Source organism: Trichosurus vulpecula, chromosome 8 (genome assembly GCF_011100635.1).
Source record: "Trichosurus vulpecula isolate mTriVul1 chromosome 8, mTriVul1.pri, whole genome shotgun sequence".
NCBI lineage: Eukaryota > Metazoa > Chordata > Mammalia > Diprotodontia > Phalangeridae > Trichosurus > Trichosurus vulpecula.
In genome coordinates, this window is record NC_050580.1 from 85,588,195 (window position 1) to 85,602,860 (window position 14,666).

Below are 14,666 nucleotides of genomic sequence, written 5' to 3' on the forward strand. Positions count from 1 at the left end.
TTCTTTGGTTCTGTTTTATAATATCTTGATTTCTCATCAAGTCACTAGCTTCCACTTGCTCCAATCTCATTTTTAAGGTAGTATTTTCTTCGGTGGTATTTTGGACCTCCTTTTCCATTTGGCTAATTCTGCCTTTCAAGGCATTCTTCTCCTCATTGGCTTTTTGGAGCTCTTTTGCCATTTGAGTTAGTCTATTTTTTAAGGTGTTGTTTTCTTCAGTATATTTTTCAGTGTTTTTGGGGTCTCCTTTAGCAAGTCATTGACTTGTTTTTCATGGTTTTCTTGCATCCTTCTCATTTCTCTTCCCAATTTTTCCTCTACTTCTCTAACTTGCTTTTCCAAATCCTTTTTGAGCTCTTCCAAGACCTGGGACCAGTTCATGTATTTCTTGGAGGCTTTTGTTGTAGGCTCTTTGAAATTGTTAACTTCTTCTGCCTGTATGTTTTGTTCTTCTTTGTTACCAAAGAAAGATTCCAAAGTCTGAGACTGAATCTGGGTGCGTTTCACTGCCTGGCCATATTCCCAGCCAACTAACTTGACCCTTGAGTTTTTCAGCGGGGTATGACTGCTTGTAGACTAAAGAGTTCTATGTTCCACACTTGGGGGGATGTGCCAGCTCTGCCACACCAGCACTCCTCCTTCCCCAAGAACCCCCAACCTGGACTGGACTTAGATCTTTGGCAGGCTCTGCACTCCTGTTCTGATCCACCACTTAATTCCTCCCACCAGGTGGGCCTGGGGCCGGAAGCAACTGCAGCTGTCCTTCTGTAGCTGCCCCACCTCTGCTGCCCCCAGGCTGGTAGCCGAACCGCAAACTCCTTCCATTCCCGCAGCTTTTCCCACTAACCTTCTCTGTTGTCTTTGGTGTTTGTGGGTTGAGAAGTCTGGTAACTGCTGCAGCTCACTGATTCAGGGTGCTAGGGCACACTCTGTCCAGCTCCTGGTCTGGTTGGTCCGCGCCGCTCACGCTGGGCTCTGCTCCCAGCTCTGTGCGGGATAGACCTCACCCAGAGACCATCCAGGCTGTCCTGGGCTGGAGCCCTGCTTCCCTCTGCTGTTTTGTGGGTTCTGCAGTTCTAGAATTGGTTCAGAGCCATTTTTTAGAGGTTTTTGGAGGGACTTGGCGGGGAGCTCATGCTAGTCCCTGCTTTCCAGCCGCCATCTTGGCTCCACCCCTCATTTGATTTCTAGTGTTTTTAATAGGAATGGGTATTGTATTTTGTCAAAGGCTTTTTCTGCATCTATTGAGATGCAGAATATGGTTTCTGCTAGTTTTGTTTTTGTTTTTGATATGATCAATTATGCTGATAGTTTTCCTAATATTGAACCAGTCTTCCATTCCTAGAATAAATCCTACCTGATCATAGTGTATTATTCTCCTAATAAGTTGCTGCAATCTTTTTGCCAATATTTTATTTAAAATTTTTGCATTAATATTCATTAGGGAAATTGGTCTATAATTTTCTTTCTCTGTTTTGACTCTTCCTGGTTTAGGTATTAGTACCATATTTGTGTCACCTAATTTCCCAAATAGTCTATAAAATATAGGAATTAATTGTTCTTTAAATGTTTGATAAAATTCACATGTAAAACCATCTGGCCCTGGAGATTTTTTCCTACGGAGTTCATTTATAACTCGCTCGATTTCTTTTTCTGAGATGGAGTTATTTAGGTATTTTACTTCGTCTTATGTTAACCTGGGTGATTTATATTTTTGTAAATATTCATCCATTTCCCTAAGGTTATCAAATTTATGGGCATACAATTGGGCAAAATAACTCCTAATTATTGTTTTAATTTCCTCTTCATTAGAGGTGAACTCACCCTTTTCATTTTTGATATTGGTAATTTGGTTTTCTTCTTTTTTTAATCCAATTGGCCAAAGGTTTATCGATTTTATTTTTTTTCATAAAATCAGCTCTTGGCTTTATTTATTAATTTAATAGTTTTCTTGATTGCAATTTTATTAATCTCTCCTTTGATTTTCAGTATTTCTAATTTGTCGTTTAATTGGGGATTTTCAATTTGTTCTTTTTCTAGCTTTTTCAGTTGCATGCCCAATTCATTGATCTCCTTTTTCTCTATTTTATTCATGTAAGCATTTAGAGATATAAAACTTCCCCTAAGAACTGCTTTTGTTGTGTCCCATAAGTTTTGGTATGTTTTCTCATTATTGTCATTCTCTTGAATGAAGTTATTAATTGTTTCTATGATTTGTTCTTTGGCCCACTCATTCTTTAGGATTAGATTATTTAGTTTACCATTAATTTTTAGCTTATTTTTCTATGGTTCTTTATTACAAATAATTTTTATTTCATCATGATCTGAAAAGGATTCTTTGACTACTTCTGCCTTTCTGCACTGGATTATGAGGTTTTTATGCCCTAGTACATGGTCAATTTTTGAGTATGTGGCATGTCCCACTGAGAAAAAAGTATATTCCTTTTTATCCCCATTCAGTTTTCTCCAGAGGTCTATCATATCTGCCTTTTCTAAAATTCTGTTCACCTCCTTAACTTCTTTCTTATTTATTTTGAGGTTAGATTTATCAAGTTCAGAGAGGGGGAGGTTGAGGTCTCCCATTATTATAGTTTTGCTGTCTATTTCTTCCTGTAGCTCTCTTAACTTCTCCTCTAAGAATCTGCATGCTGTACCACTTGGGGCATATATATTAAATAATGATATTGTTTCATTGTTTATGGTGCCTTTTGGCAGGATGTAGTGTCCTTCCTTATCTCTTTTAATTAGATCTATCTTTGCTTTGCTTTGCTTTGTCTGAGATTAGGACTGCTACCTCTGCTTTTTTTACTTTAGCTGAAGCACAATATATTCTACTCCAGCCTTTTACCTTTACCCTGTGTGTATCCCCCTGTTTCAAATGTGTTTCTTGTAAACAGCATATAGTAGGATTATGGTTTCTAATCCATTCTGCTAACTGCTTCTGCTTTATGGGAGAGTTCATCCCATTCACATTCACAGTTATGATTTCTATCTATGTCTTTTTCTCCATCTTATTTTCCCCCTGTTTATGCTTTTATTTCTCCCTTCTCCCTTCCACTCTTCAACAGTTTTGCTTTTGACTGCTACCTCAGTTTACCCTCCCTCTTGATTCCCTTCCCTTATCTTATCTTTTTCCCCTTGCTATTTCTTCTTTCCCTTCTGACCACCCCCCTCACTTTTCTTTCCCCTTTCTCCTACTGCCTGTAGAACAAGTTTGATTTCTATACTTATCAGGGCATGTTATTCTCTTCTTGAACCAAATCCTAAAGCTCAAATACTGCTCTTCTCCTTCCCTTCTTTCCCTCTACTATAATGTTATTGTGCCTGTTCATGTGATATAATTTACCCTTTTCTACTACCTCCTTACCTCTTCTCCCAGAACCATCCCTTTATATCTCTTAATTATATTTTTTATCATTATATCACCTATTTTATGCTGACACCCACAGTCTATTTATATCCCTTTCAATTGTCATAATAACTGTACTATTTTCAAGATTCACATATGTATAAAACATATATAAAACAAAATAATTCTATATAGCGATATAGCTAATTTGCCTTATTGATTAACTAGGGTTTTTGTTCCCCGTTTACCTTTTTATGTCTCTCTTCAGTTTTGTATTTGAAGATCAAATTTTCCATTGAGCACTGGCCTTTTTATCAGGAAGGTCTGGAATTCCCTTATTTTATTCAATGTTCATATCCTTGCCTGGAAAATTATGCTCAATTGGTTGTAATCCAAGCTCCTTTGCCTTTCAGAATATCATATTCCAATTTCTCCTGTCATTTAATGTAGAAGCTGAAAGATCCTGCATGATCCTGACTATATTTCCATGATATTCGAATTGTTTCTTTCTAGCTGCTTGCATTATTTTCTCCTTGACCTGGTAGTTCTAGAATTTAGCTATAATATTTCTTGGAGTTTTCAACTTGGGATCTCTTTCAGGGGGTGATCGATGAATTCTTTTGATGACAGTTTTACCCTCTGGTTCTAGGACCTCCAGGCAATTTTCTTTAAGGATTTCTTGGAAGATACTATCCAGGCTCTTTTCTTTCATCATTGCTTTCAGGGAGACCATAATTCTTAGATTGTCTCTCCTGGATCTGTTTACCAAGTCAGTTGTTTTTCCAATCAGATATTTCACATTTTCTTCTATTTTTTCATTCTTTAGATTTTGTTTGACTGATTCCTGATGTCTCATAGAGTCATTAGCTTCTACTTGCCCAATTCTTATTTTTAATATGTTGTTTTTTTCCTTTAGCTTCTCTATCTCCTTTTCCATTTGGTTTATTTTACTTTTCAAGGACACGTTTTCTCCATTTATATTCTGATTCTCCTTAACCATTTTACTTTTTAAAAATTTGTTTTCATCAGTGAATTTCTTTTCCATTTTTTCTTTTACCTCCCTAATTTGGTTTTTAAAGTCTTCCTTGAGGTATTCCAGGAATGCTTTTTGGTCCAGAGACCAGTTCACTTTCCCTTTTGAGGTTTCATATTCTGAATTGGTATTTTGATCTTCTCTGTCTCTATAATAGGAATCAATGGTCTTCGAAAGCTTCTTAGTGTTTTTTTCATGGTGTTTTTTTTCTCCTGGTTTCTAAAGTGGATCTGTGCTTTTGGGGCTTAGGGGGCTCTGTCTCAAGTTTCTTGTGTTAGGATCTAGCTTTATGTGCTATGGCCTCTGGTTTCATGAGGTGTGGGGGAGGGGTGGTCTGGCTGCTGGGAGTCTCCTCTTCCCCGGGACTGCTCTACAGCACAGGTGGTCTCAGCTGTTATCTGTGCTGGTGTCTGCCACTTCCCCTGGCTGTGCAAAGGCATTTCTGGGGTCCTGGCATTGACGTTTGTTAGCTCCACCCCTCTGGGGCTCAGTTACTCTCACGGTTCTGCTGAGGTGAGGGCTGCTGGGACAAGTCTCTTCCTGCACTAGTCTCCTGCCACCACAAGAAGTTGACCTCTCCCAACTTCTTTCATTACTGAAGCCCCCTTTCTGGCTCCTCTGTTTCTCCTGAGGTAGTATTTTCTGGGTTTATTCAAGGAAGGGATGAGAGCCATTTTACCTGGCCATCATGGCTCCTGGAAGTTCAAGAAGGCGAGTTTCAAACCTTTAGACTGTGGGTTGGAGGCCTCTGGGCTAGCTGCTCCTGCAGCCACAGGCTCTGAACTGGTGTCTCCTGTAGTTCTGACAGACTCCTGGCCTGGGCTGAGAGGCCTAGGGGTTCAATCATGGCTGTAGCCAGTACTTCCACCTGTTCCTGCTCTGGCATTTCACTCACCAAGTGCTCTCCCAGAGCAGCGCATTGGCTGGATTCCTCTGCTGTTCCCAGTTGGTTTGGTCTGGTACCCTTGTGTGTGCTGGTGCTCCTGCCCCTCTCAGTCTACTAGTACCTTCTAACTCTCTCAAATCTGCTCAGATTCACTTTTTTAGATGTATCTAACAGAATTTATGAGAGAGCTCCAGTAGTTCTTTCCTTTCACAGCACCATCTTGGCTCTGCCCCTGATCTGCTTTTCTAAGGAAAGCAATTTTAAGGGGTTAACAATCTCACTTTAATTAAACATACATATATCATTCACTTAGTTCAGTGGAAAAAGCCAGCACCCTGAACTTCATGGAAAACATAAACAGAAATTACGGATAGAAATTATATAAACAGAGCATAAAATAGCCAGAAATCAACAGACAGACCACTAGCTGTCTGACCATAGCATACATAGTTACCAAATGGGTTTTCAAAGCCTGGGATGGGGGTCCTATGGCTACCCAGAGTCTTGTCTGGCCAAGTCACCATCACTCTCCCAATGAGTGTACCCCCAAAAGCAAACCTCAGAGCTCATATACCCTGTTCAGGGCCCTGAGGACTCACAGCCTACCTAGCAAAAGGGGTCTGGGAAAGATCTTTAATCACTAGCACCACATCATATACATTGTTTCCAATCAATGACTCTTGATTCAAACAAAGACAAGACTCAGACACCCAACCGCCCTCAGTGCTGAGAAGCACTCCAAAACAAAAGACAGAAAGTCCTACTTTACTGATTCAAACAAAGGCAAGACTCATTAAAGTCACTTGATTGCCTTAGCATTCCAAAAGAGAAAACAGGAAAAAAACTGACGCGTTGTGCTTAACATTACAACAACACATGTAATCAAAACACAAAGTAGAAAATAGTAGGTTCATAAAAGAATGCAAAATATTTTGTGAGGCTCAAGAAAAGAAACAAACTCAAGTCTGGGGATTGTGGCATTCTTTATGAAAGGGATTGCATTTAAGCTGAGTATTAAAGGCTGGGAAGAATTTGAACAAGTAGAAATGGGGAATGTGGGGAGGGTGTTAAAGACACAGGGAACTTTATAGACAGAGGAACAGAAATGAGAAGCCACCAGATATGCATGGGAGACAGTAAATAGTCTCATTTGACTTGGGTATAGATTAGTGGAAAGGAATATGAGATGATTCTGGGTGATACTGGAAAAGCCTTCTATTGCCCTGAGGACAAATGAATGTTCTCTATGCTTCAGGAACATACCTTAACACAAGTACTCTCCTCATTCCAACTTTAATGCCTAGCCATTGCCATTTTGGCTATCCCCTGCCTAGAAATTAAGGAGAGACATGGTCCTTTTTCTCACAAAGAGCTGGCTCCTTGTTCTAAATGGTTGGGTATTTTCCTTGGGCAGCTATGTGGTACAGTGGATAGTGTGCTTGGCCTAGAGTCAGGAAGACTCATCTTCCCAAGTTCAAATCTGGCCTCAGACACTTAGTAGCTGTATGACCCTGTGCAAGTCACTTGGCCCTATTTGCCTCAGTTTCCTCATCTGTAAAAATGAGTTGGAGAAGGAAATGACAAACCACTTCTGTATCTTTGCCAAGAAAACCCCAAATGGGGTCATGAAGAGTCAGAAACAACCAAACAACAACATTTTCCTTTCATTTTTCAACCTGGCTTTCTTCTTTCCTTTGGATTAGAAAGAAACGCATTTTCATTCAGTATGTGCGTCCTGTGAACTGACAAAAGGACAGTGATGTTTAGATGGGAATTGAAAACAGCACCCTCTTTCTTAAAATATTATGTGATAAAAATAAAACTGGAAAGCTGAATGGACCTAAGGAGACAAGCAGAATAGGATTGTGCTCTTACTGTCATTTGTCCAGAAGATATGGTTTCATTCAGAGCAAGGTCAGAATGCTAAGGATGACTGAAAGAAGGAAAAATGAGCTTCTATATTGGGATTCAAGGATTTCCAGAAATACCCATCATGGCAATTTGGAAAGAACATGAAATTGCAAGCAGATTGTATACTTGTGATTTTAACTTCCAAGCATTTGTCTTTTTTTTTTCTTTAAACATACCAACTACAGTGACACTGAAAAGGTTGACACGACTTATATACAAACTTGTATCTGACTTTGGTCAGTCTGGAGATCTGCTCATAAATCATAGATATTCTTAATCATATTGTAATATTACTTTCTAATCTAATGTTAAGGTTCAGCAAACTGATGACATTACAGATCATCTAATTCAATCCCCTTATTTTATTTATGATAGAACTGAGACCCGGAGATGACTAATGACTTGCCCAAGGTCACACAGGTAGAAAGCAGTAACAGAGACAGGGCTGAAGCCTAGATCTACTGACTTCAATTCCGGTATTCTTTATGCTTTACTTCTCTGCTCCCAATGTCAACAAAGGGTTAGCTCTGGGGGCTTTAGTTTCTGTCCAATTGGGGAGGCCATTTGGATCATTGGGGCAAAGAGATTTGAAATATTATATATAGTGGAAGCAACAATGATATAGAAGGCAGAAGCCTTGGGTTTTTATCTCACCTTTGCTGTTAATTAACAGGGTCACCATGAGAAAGTTATTTTCCCTATCTGGACCTCAGTTACCCCATCAGTTAGGAAATACATTTCCCACATGATCTCAGTCCCCAAGAATCAAGCCTGATGATAACTGGGCACCAAAAATCCTAATTGCCACAGGATGCTGAAATGGTAATAAGAGAATGTCATCATGCCAGGGAGACCAGGGATTTGGGATTTGGAGGCAGATACTTGGGAAACAGTTTCGAGTTCTTCCAGAAAATGGAGCCAAGAATTCACTAGACTAGCAGGGATGTGGATGAACTACGAAGTGAAATCTTAGCTAAGCCCCAAGTCTGATAGTGGTGTGGAGAAGCTGGAGAACTATAGACCAAAAACTATAAGCTTGGAGCATTCAAAACTGCCAAGATGTCGTGTGACATACTATTGGCATACTATTAGAAAGCTGCGTGTTCTACCTTAAAGCTGAAGGAACTGGGTTTATCCTGAGATCTTAGTGAGGAAAAAGAGAGTAAAAATGGATTCATCTGGGGCTGAGTCTCTGAGAATGTTTCTAATGGTTTTTAATTACTTCCTTTTTGGTTCTAATTCAATGCTTCTTTGCTAATTATATTGTTTCCCTAGATTTCTATAGCATAGTAATTATTGAGTACCTAGACTAGGAGGTCTCAGACTTCTGGGGTCCACGAACTTTAATAAGGAAAAGCATACATCTTTGTTTTCACTAATCTCTAAGTGAAATTTTGCATTTCCTTAAATTATGAAAGAAGGAACAAACATTATTTTGGGAAGAGGTCCATAAGCTTTAGCGAACTGCCAAAGGGTTCCATCACACAAAAAAGGTTAAGAATCTCTGAATTAGACTCAGATTAATTGTTGATGTCTCTAGTTTCACACTAGGGTTGGAGTTTCATTCACATGGAATATATTTACTAATATGTGCTACCCACACATGAACCCCACAAGTTTGTGAGAGGCTGGTTTTAGTGCTTTGGACCATAGATGACAGGCAAAAACAAGGAATGTGTGGTACAGATCTAGTCTCTCTTACTTCTAACATTGTATTTTTTTAGAGCAAAGAATGGCTGATCCCTAGATATATCTGTTTTATTTCTTCAGAACTAGGAATACATTCTATTCTGATAAATAGGGGAGAGATCAGCCTATATACAGCAAGCATCTCCAGATGTACCTGGTGAGCCCCTCTACAGCATCCCTTAGAAGAGCTTTTCTAGCTTTTTTATTTAAGCCACCAGTGATGAGAGATCCACTGCCCTCTAAGGCAATCCTTAGTACTTTGGGATAGTTCTAATTGTTAAAAAGTCTTATTTTTTTCCTTTTTATACTGATCCAAAATCTACTTCTCTGCATTTTATATCATTGTTCTTGCTTTTGCCTTCTGTGGTAAGTAGACTAAGTCTAATACCTCTTCCACAGAACAGTCAAACTCTTGAAGATAGCCATCATGCCATACTTTGAATCTGTTTTTTTTTTAATTTCTCAATGCTGGACATTTCATTTCATCAACTCATACTTGGTTGGTATGGTTTTGAGTCCTGTCATCCTATTAATCATCTTTCTCTGAATTTGCTTCAGTTTTTCAATGTTCTTCTTAAAACTTGAACCCCAGAACCAAATGCAATACTTTGGTTTTTGATCAGGATAGAGCACAAGATTATCACCTACATTGCTCTGGACCCAAATCGCTATTAATGCAAACTCATTACTGACTCATATTAAGCACAGAATTCACTAAAAGCACCAGATCTTTTTCACTGGAACTGTCATCTGATCGATCAAAGCTCTGCCATCCTGAGGTGGTGAGGTTGAATTTTTGGACCCAAATATAAGACTTGACATTTATCTCTATTAAATTTCATTTGGTTGTATTTGGCTCATTACTAATAGTCTGGACCTTCCCCATCACATGACTAACAAGATGACAGATTACACATTTTCTCTGGTCCCCAAAAGCTCTTTTAAAAAAAATCACACCAAAAAGGAATTATATACCAGCTGATGAACAAAGACACTGATTCCACATGAAAAGATGGAGAGAATCCTGCTAAGATAAATGCTTTGTGATTTAAAACTGAAGACTGCTAATCCTCACTCAGTACTCCTCTGCCACTAGACTCCATGTTTCTGGCCTACTTCACACCACTATGTCCAAGGGACATTAATTATGTCCAGGAACTAAAGAAGGAGGGGTTGGGAATTTAGCTCTCTTCTGCCTTGGATGGCCTCTATGTAGGGACTCACTGAGCCACAGGCACTGAGTCTGAAATATCCTCTTAACTCTTCTCCAACCCTGAAAAAAGTAGTAGAAACTGATTCAGCTCATTTTGGAAAAGGGATGGATAAGATGCAGGGAAGAAAATGGTGCAAGGGGATAGTATGAGTAGCTGTACTAGGCTTGAAGGGAAAGGAACTAAAAGTTGGCTGCGACTGGTCTTATTCCCACTGAACCTACTTGAGGCAGAGACTGAGGCTTGTGAAAGGTGAATTTCCCAATATGGAAGGAGACTTAGGCCATTCTGTGGTCTAGCCATGAGGGTGTGCCCACCATCAAAAGGGTAGAACGTCAGAAAGGGGGTGATGGAGGGAATTATGGTAGAAGCTGAAACACAAAAAATGTCAAGAAGGAAATTCAACTAAAAACTTAAAACATCCAAAGATAAATCAACAGAGATCCTAAAACTAGGGGAAAGAAGTACTAAACTCAGGGGGCAGAGCCAAGGTGGTGGCTAGAAAGCAGGGACTTGCTTAAGCTCTCCCCCAAATCCCTCCAAACACCTACAAAAATGGGTCTGAACAAAACTTGTGGAACACATGAAATAGCAGAAGGAAGTAGGTCTCCAGCCCAGGATGGCCTGGATGGTCACTGGGAAGGGTCTATGACACAGTGCTGGGAGCAGAGTGCAGCCCAGCATGGGCAGTACCAGAACAGACCAGGGCAGAGGAGATCATGCCAGCAGGCCCTCACGGACATGAATCGCTGAGTGGCAGGAATTACCAGACTTCTCAACCCACAAATGCCAAAGAGAGAAGAGTGGAGTCCAGCCACAGCCCCAGCGGCAGCAGAGGTGAAGAGATGGCCATGGCAGCGGAAGCAGCAGGAAGCTCCTGCGGCTGCTTCCAGAGTTCCAGCTGCAGTTGCTTCTGGCCCCAGGCCCATCCAGTGGGAAAAATTAACTGGCGGATCAGAGTTAGAGTGCAGGGAGCACTTTGCTGGCACAGAGGCAGGGTTCTCTTGCTTTGCCCTGCTTGAATCTGGGTTGCGGCCCTGGTTAGTGGTTCTTGGGGGAGAAGGAGCACTGGTGTGGCAGAGCTTGTGGTGACAGTAGAGTAGAGGTAGTTCTGAAAACAGCAGTGCAAGGCCCCTAAGGCTTGGGACAAAGTACTCTCTACTCTACAAGCAGTCATGCCCTGACAAAAAGCTCAAGGGTCAAGTAGTTGACTGGGAACACGAGCAGGTAGCAGAAAAGGACACAGACTATTGAATCTTTTTTTTGGTGACAAAGAAGATCAAAACATACAGACAGAAGAAGTCAACAAAATCAAGGAGCCTACATCAAAAGCCTACAAGAAAAATATGAATTGATCTCAGGCCATGGAAGAGCTCAAAAAGGATTTGGGAAATCAAGTGAGAGAAGTAGAGGAAAAATTGGGAAGTGAAATGAGAGTGATGCAAGAAAATCATGAAAAACAAGTCAATGACTTGCTAAAGGAGACCCAAAAAAATACTGAAGAAAATAACACCTTAAAAAATAGACTAACCCAAATGCGGGGTGGAGCCAAGATGGCAGCTGGAAAGCAGGGACTTGCATGAGCTCCCCACCAGGGCCCTCCAAACACCTATAAAAATGGATCTGAACAAATTCTAGAACTGCAGAACCTACGAAATAGCAGAGGGAAGCAGGGCTCCAGCCCAGGACAGCCTGGATGGTCGCAGGGTAAGGTCTATCGCCTGGAACTGGGAACAGAGTGGAGTAGAGCCCAGCATGAGCTACAACTGGACCAACCAGACCAGGAGCCAGGTGAAAGAGGCCCTAGCACCCTGAATTGGTGAGCTGTGGCAGTTACCAGACTTTTCAACCCACAAACAACAAAGACAACAGAGAAGGTTAGTGGGAAAAGCTTCTGGGACAGAGTGAAAGCTGTTCGCGGTTCGTCCACAACCCCAGGGGCAGCGGAGGTGATGCAGCTCTGAGGCTGCTTACAGAGCGACAGCTGCAGTTGTTTCTGACCTCAGGTCCACTTGATGGGAGGAATTAAGTGGCAGATCTGAGCAGGAGTGCAGAGCCAGCTTAGATCTGAGTCCAGTCTGGGTTGGTGGTTCTTGGGGGAGGAGTAGCACTGATGTGGCAGAGCTTGCTGTGTAGAAATAGCTCTGAAAACAACAGTGCAGCCTCTCAAGCTTGGGACAAAGTACTCTCTACTCTAAAAGCAGTCATACCCCAACAAAAATCTCAAGGGTCAAGTAAGTTAGCTGGGAACATGGCCAGGCAGTGAAAATGCACTCAGATTCAGACTCAGACTTTGAAATCTTTCTTCGGTGACAAAGAAGATCAAAACATACAGCCAGAAGAAGTCAACAAAGTCAAAAAGCTTACATCAAAAGCCTCCAAGAAAAAACATGAATTGGTCTCAGGCCATGGAAGAGCTCAAAAAGGAAAAGTAAGTTAGAGAAATAGAGGAAAAATTGGGAAGAGATATGAGAAGGATGCAAGAAAATCCTGAAAAACAAGTCAATGACTTGCTAAAGGAGACCCCAAAAATACTGAAGAAAATAACACCTTAAAAAATAGAATAACTCAAATGGCAAAAGAGCTCCAAAAAGCCAATGAGGAGAAGAATGCCTTGAAAGGCAGAATTAGCCAAATGGAAAAGGAGGTCCAAAAGACCACTGAAGAAAACACTACCTTAAAAATTAGATTGGAGCAAGTGGAAGCTAGTGACTTGATGAGAAATCAAGATATTATAAAACGGAACCAAAGGAATGAAAAAATGGAAGACAATGTGAAATATCTCATTGGAAAAACCACTGACCTGGAGAATAGATCCAGGAGAGATAATTTAAAAATTATTGGACTACCTGAAAGCCATCATCAAAAAAAGAGCCTAGATATCATCTTCCAAGAAATTATCAAGGAGAACTGCCCTGATATTCTAGAGCCACAGGGTAAAATAGAACACCGATCGCCTCCTGAAAAAGATCCCAAAAAGAAAACTCCTAGGAATATTGTCACCAAATTCCAGAGCTCCCAGATCAAGAAGAAAATACTGCGAGCAGCCAGAAAGAAACAATTTGAGTATTGTGCAAACACAATCAGGATAACACAAGATCTAGCAGCTTCTACATTAAGGGATCGAAGGGCTTGGAATATGATATTCCAGAGGTCAATGGAGCTAGGATTAAAACCAAGAGTCACCTACCCAGCAAAACTGAGTATCATGCTCCAAGGCAAAATATGGATTTTCAATAAAATAGAGGACTTTCAAGCTTTCTCAGTGAAAAGCTCAGAGCTGAACAGAAAATTTGACTTTCAAACACAAGAATCAAGAGAAGCATGAAAAGGTAAACAAGAAAGAGAAATCACAAGGGATTTACTAAAGTTGAACTGTTTTGTTTATATTCCCACATGGAAAGATGATGTTTGTAAATCGTGAGACTTTTCTCAGTATTAGGGTAGTTGAATGGAATATATATATATATCTATATATCTATATCTATAGATATATAGATATATATATATACACACATATACATATAGACAGAGGGCACAGAGTGAATTGAATATGAAGGGATGATATCTAAAAAATAAAATAAAATTAAGGTATGAGAGAGGAATATATTGAGAGAGGGAGAAAGGGAGACATAGAATGGGGTAAATTATCTCACATAAAAGCGGCAAGAAAAAGCAGTTCTGTTGAAAGGGAAGAGGGGGCAGGTGAGGGAGAATGAGTGAATCTTGCTGTCATCGGATTTGACTTGAGGAGGGAATAACATACATACTCAATTGGGTATCTTACCCCACAGGAAAGTAGGGGGAAGAGGATAAGAAAGGGGGGGATGATAGAAGGGAGGGCAGATAGGGGGCGGAGGTAATCAAAAGCAAACACTTTTGAAAAGGGACAGGGTCAAGGGAGAAAATTGTATAAAGTGGGACAGGATAGGACGGAGGGAAATATAGTTGGTCTTTCACAACATGAGTATTGTGGAAGTGTTTTGCATAATGATACATGTGTGGCCTATGTTGAATTGCTTGCCTTCTTAGGGAGCATGGGTGGGGAGGGAAGAAGGGAGGGAATTTGGAACTCAAAGATCTAGAAGTGGATGCTCAAAAAAAATGTTTTGCATGCAACTGGGAAATAAGATATACAGGCAATAGGATATAGAAATCTATCTTGCCCTACAAGAAAGTAAGGGGAAAGGGGATTGGGGAGGGGGGGAGTGGGGTGAAAGAAGGGAGGGCTGACTGGGGAACAGGGTAATCAGAATATATGCCATCTTGGAGTGGGAGGAGGTAGATAGAAATGGGGAGAAAATTTGTAACTCAAAATCTTGTGGAAATCAATGTTGAAAACTAAAAATACTAAATAATAAAATATGAAAAATTTTTTAAAAGTACTAAACCCTCAAAGTGAATATAAAGTTCTCTTAACAAATACTACAAGGCACAGTAAACCAATATCTGAGGAAACAGAGAATTCTGTAGAATCATAAGAGAGCATGGAACAAGAAGAATTTCAGAATAATACAAAAGTGAAGTGAAATCTATATGAGAAGATAATAGAAAGGAATAAAGGTCAGAATTGTAACTTTTAAAGCA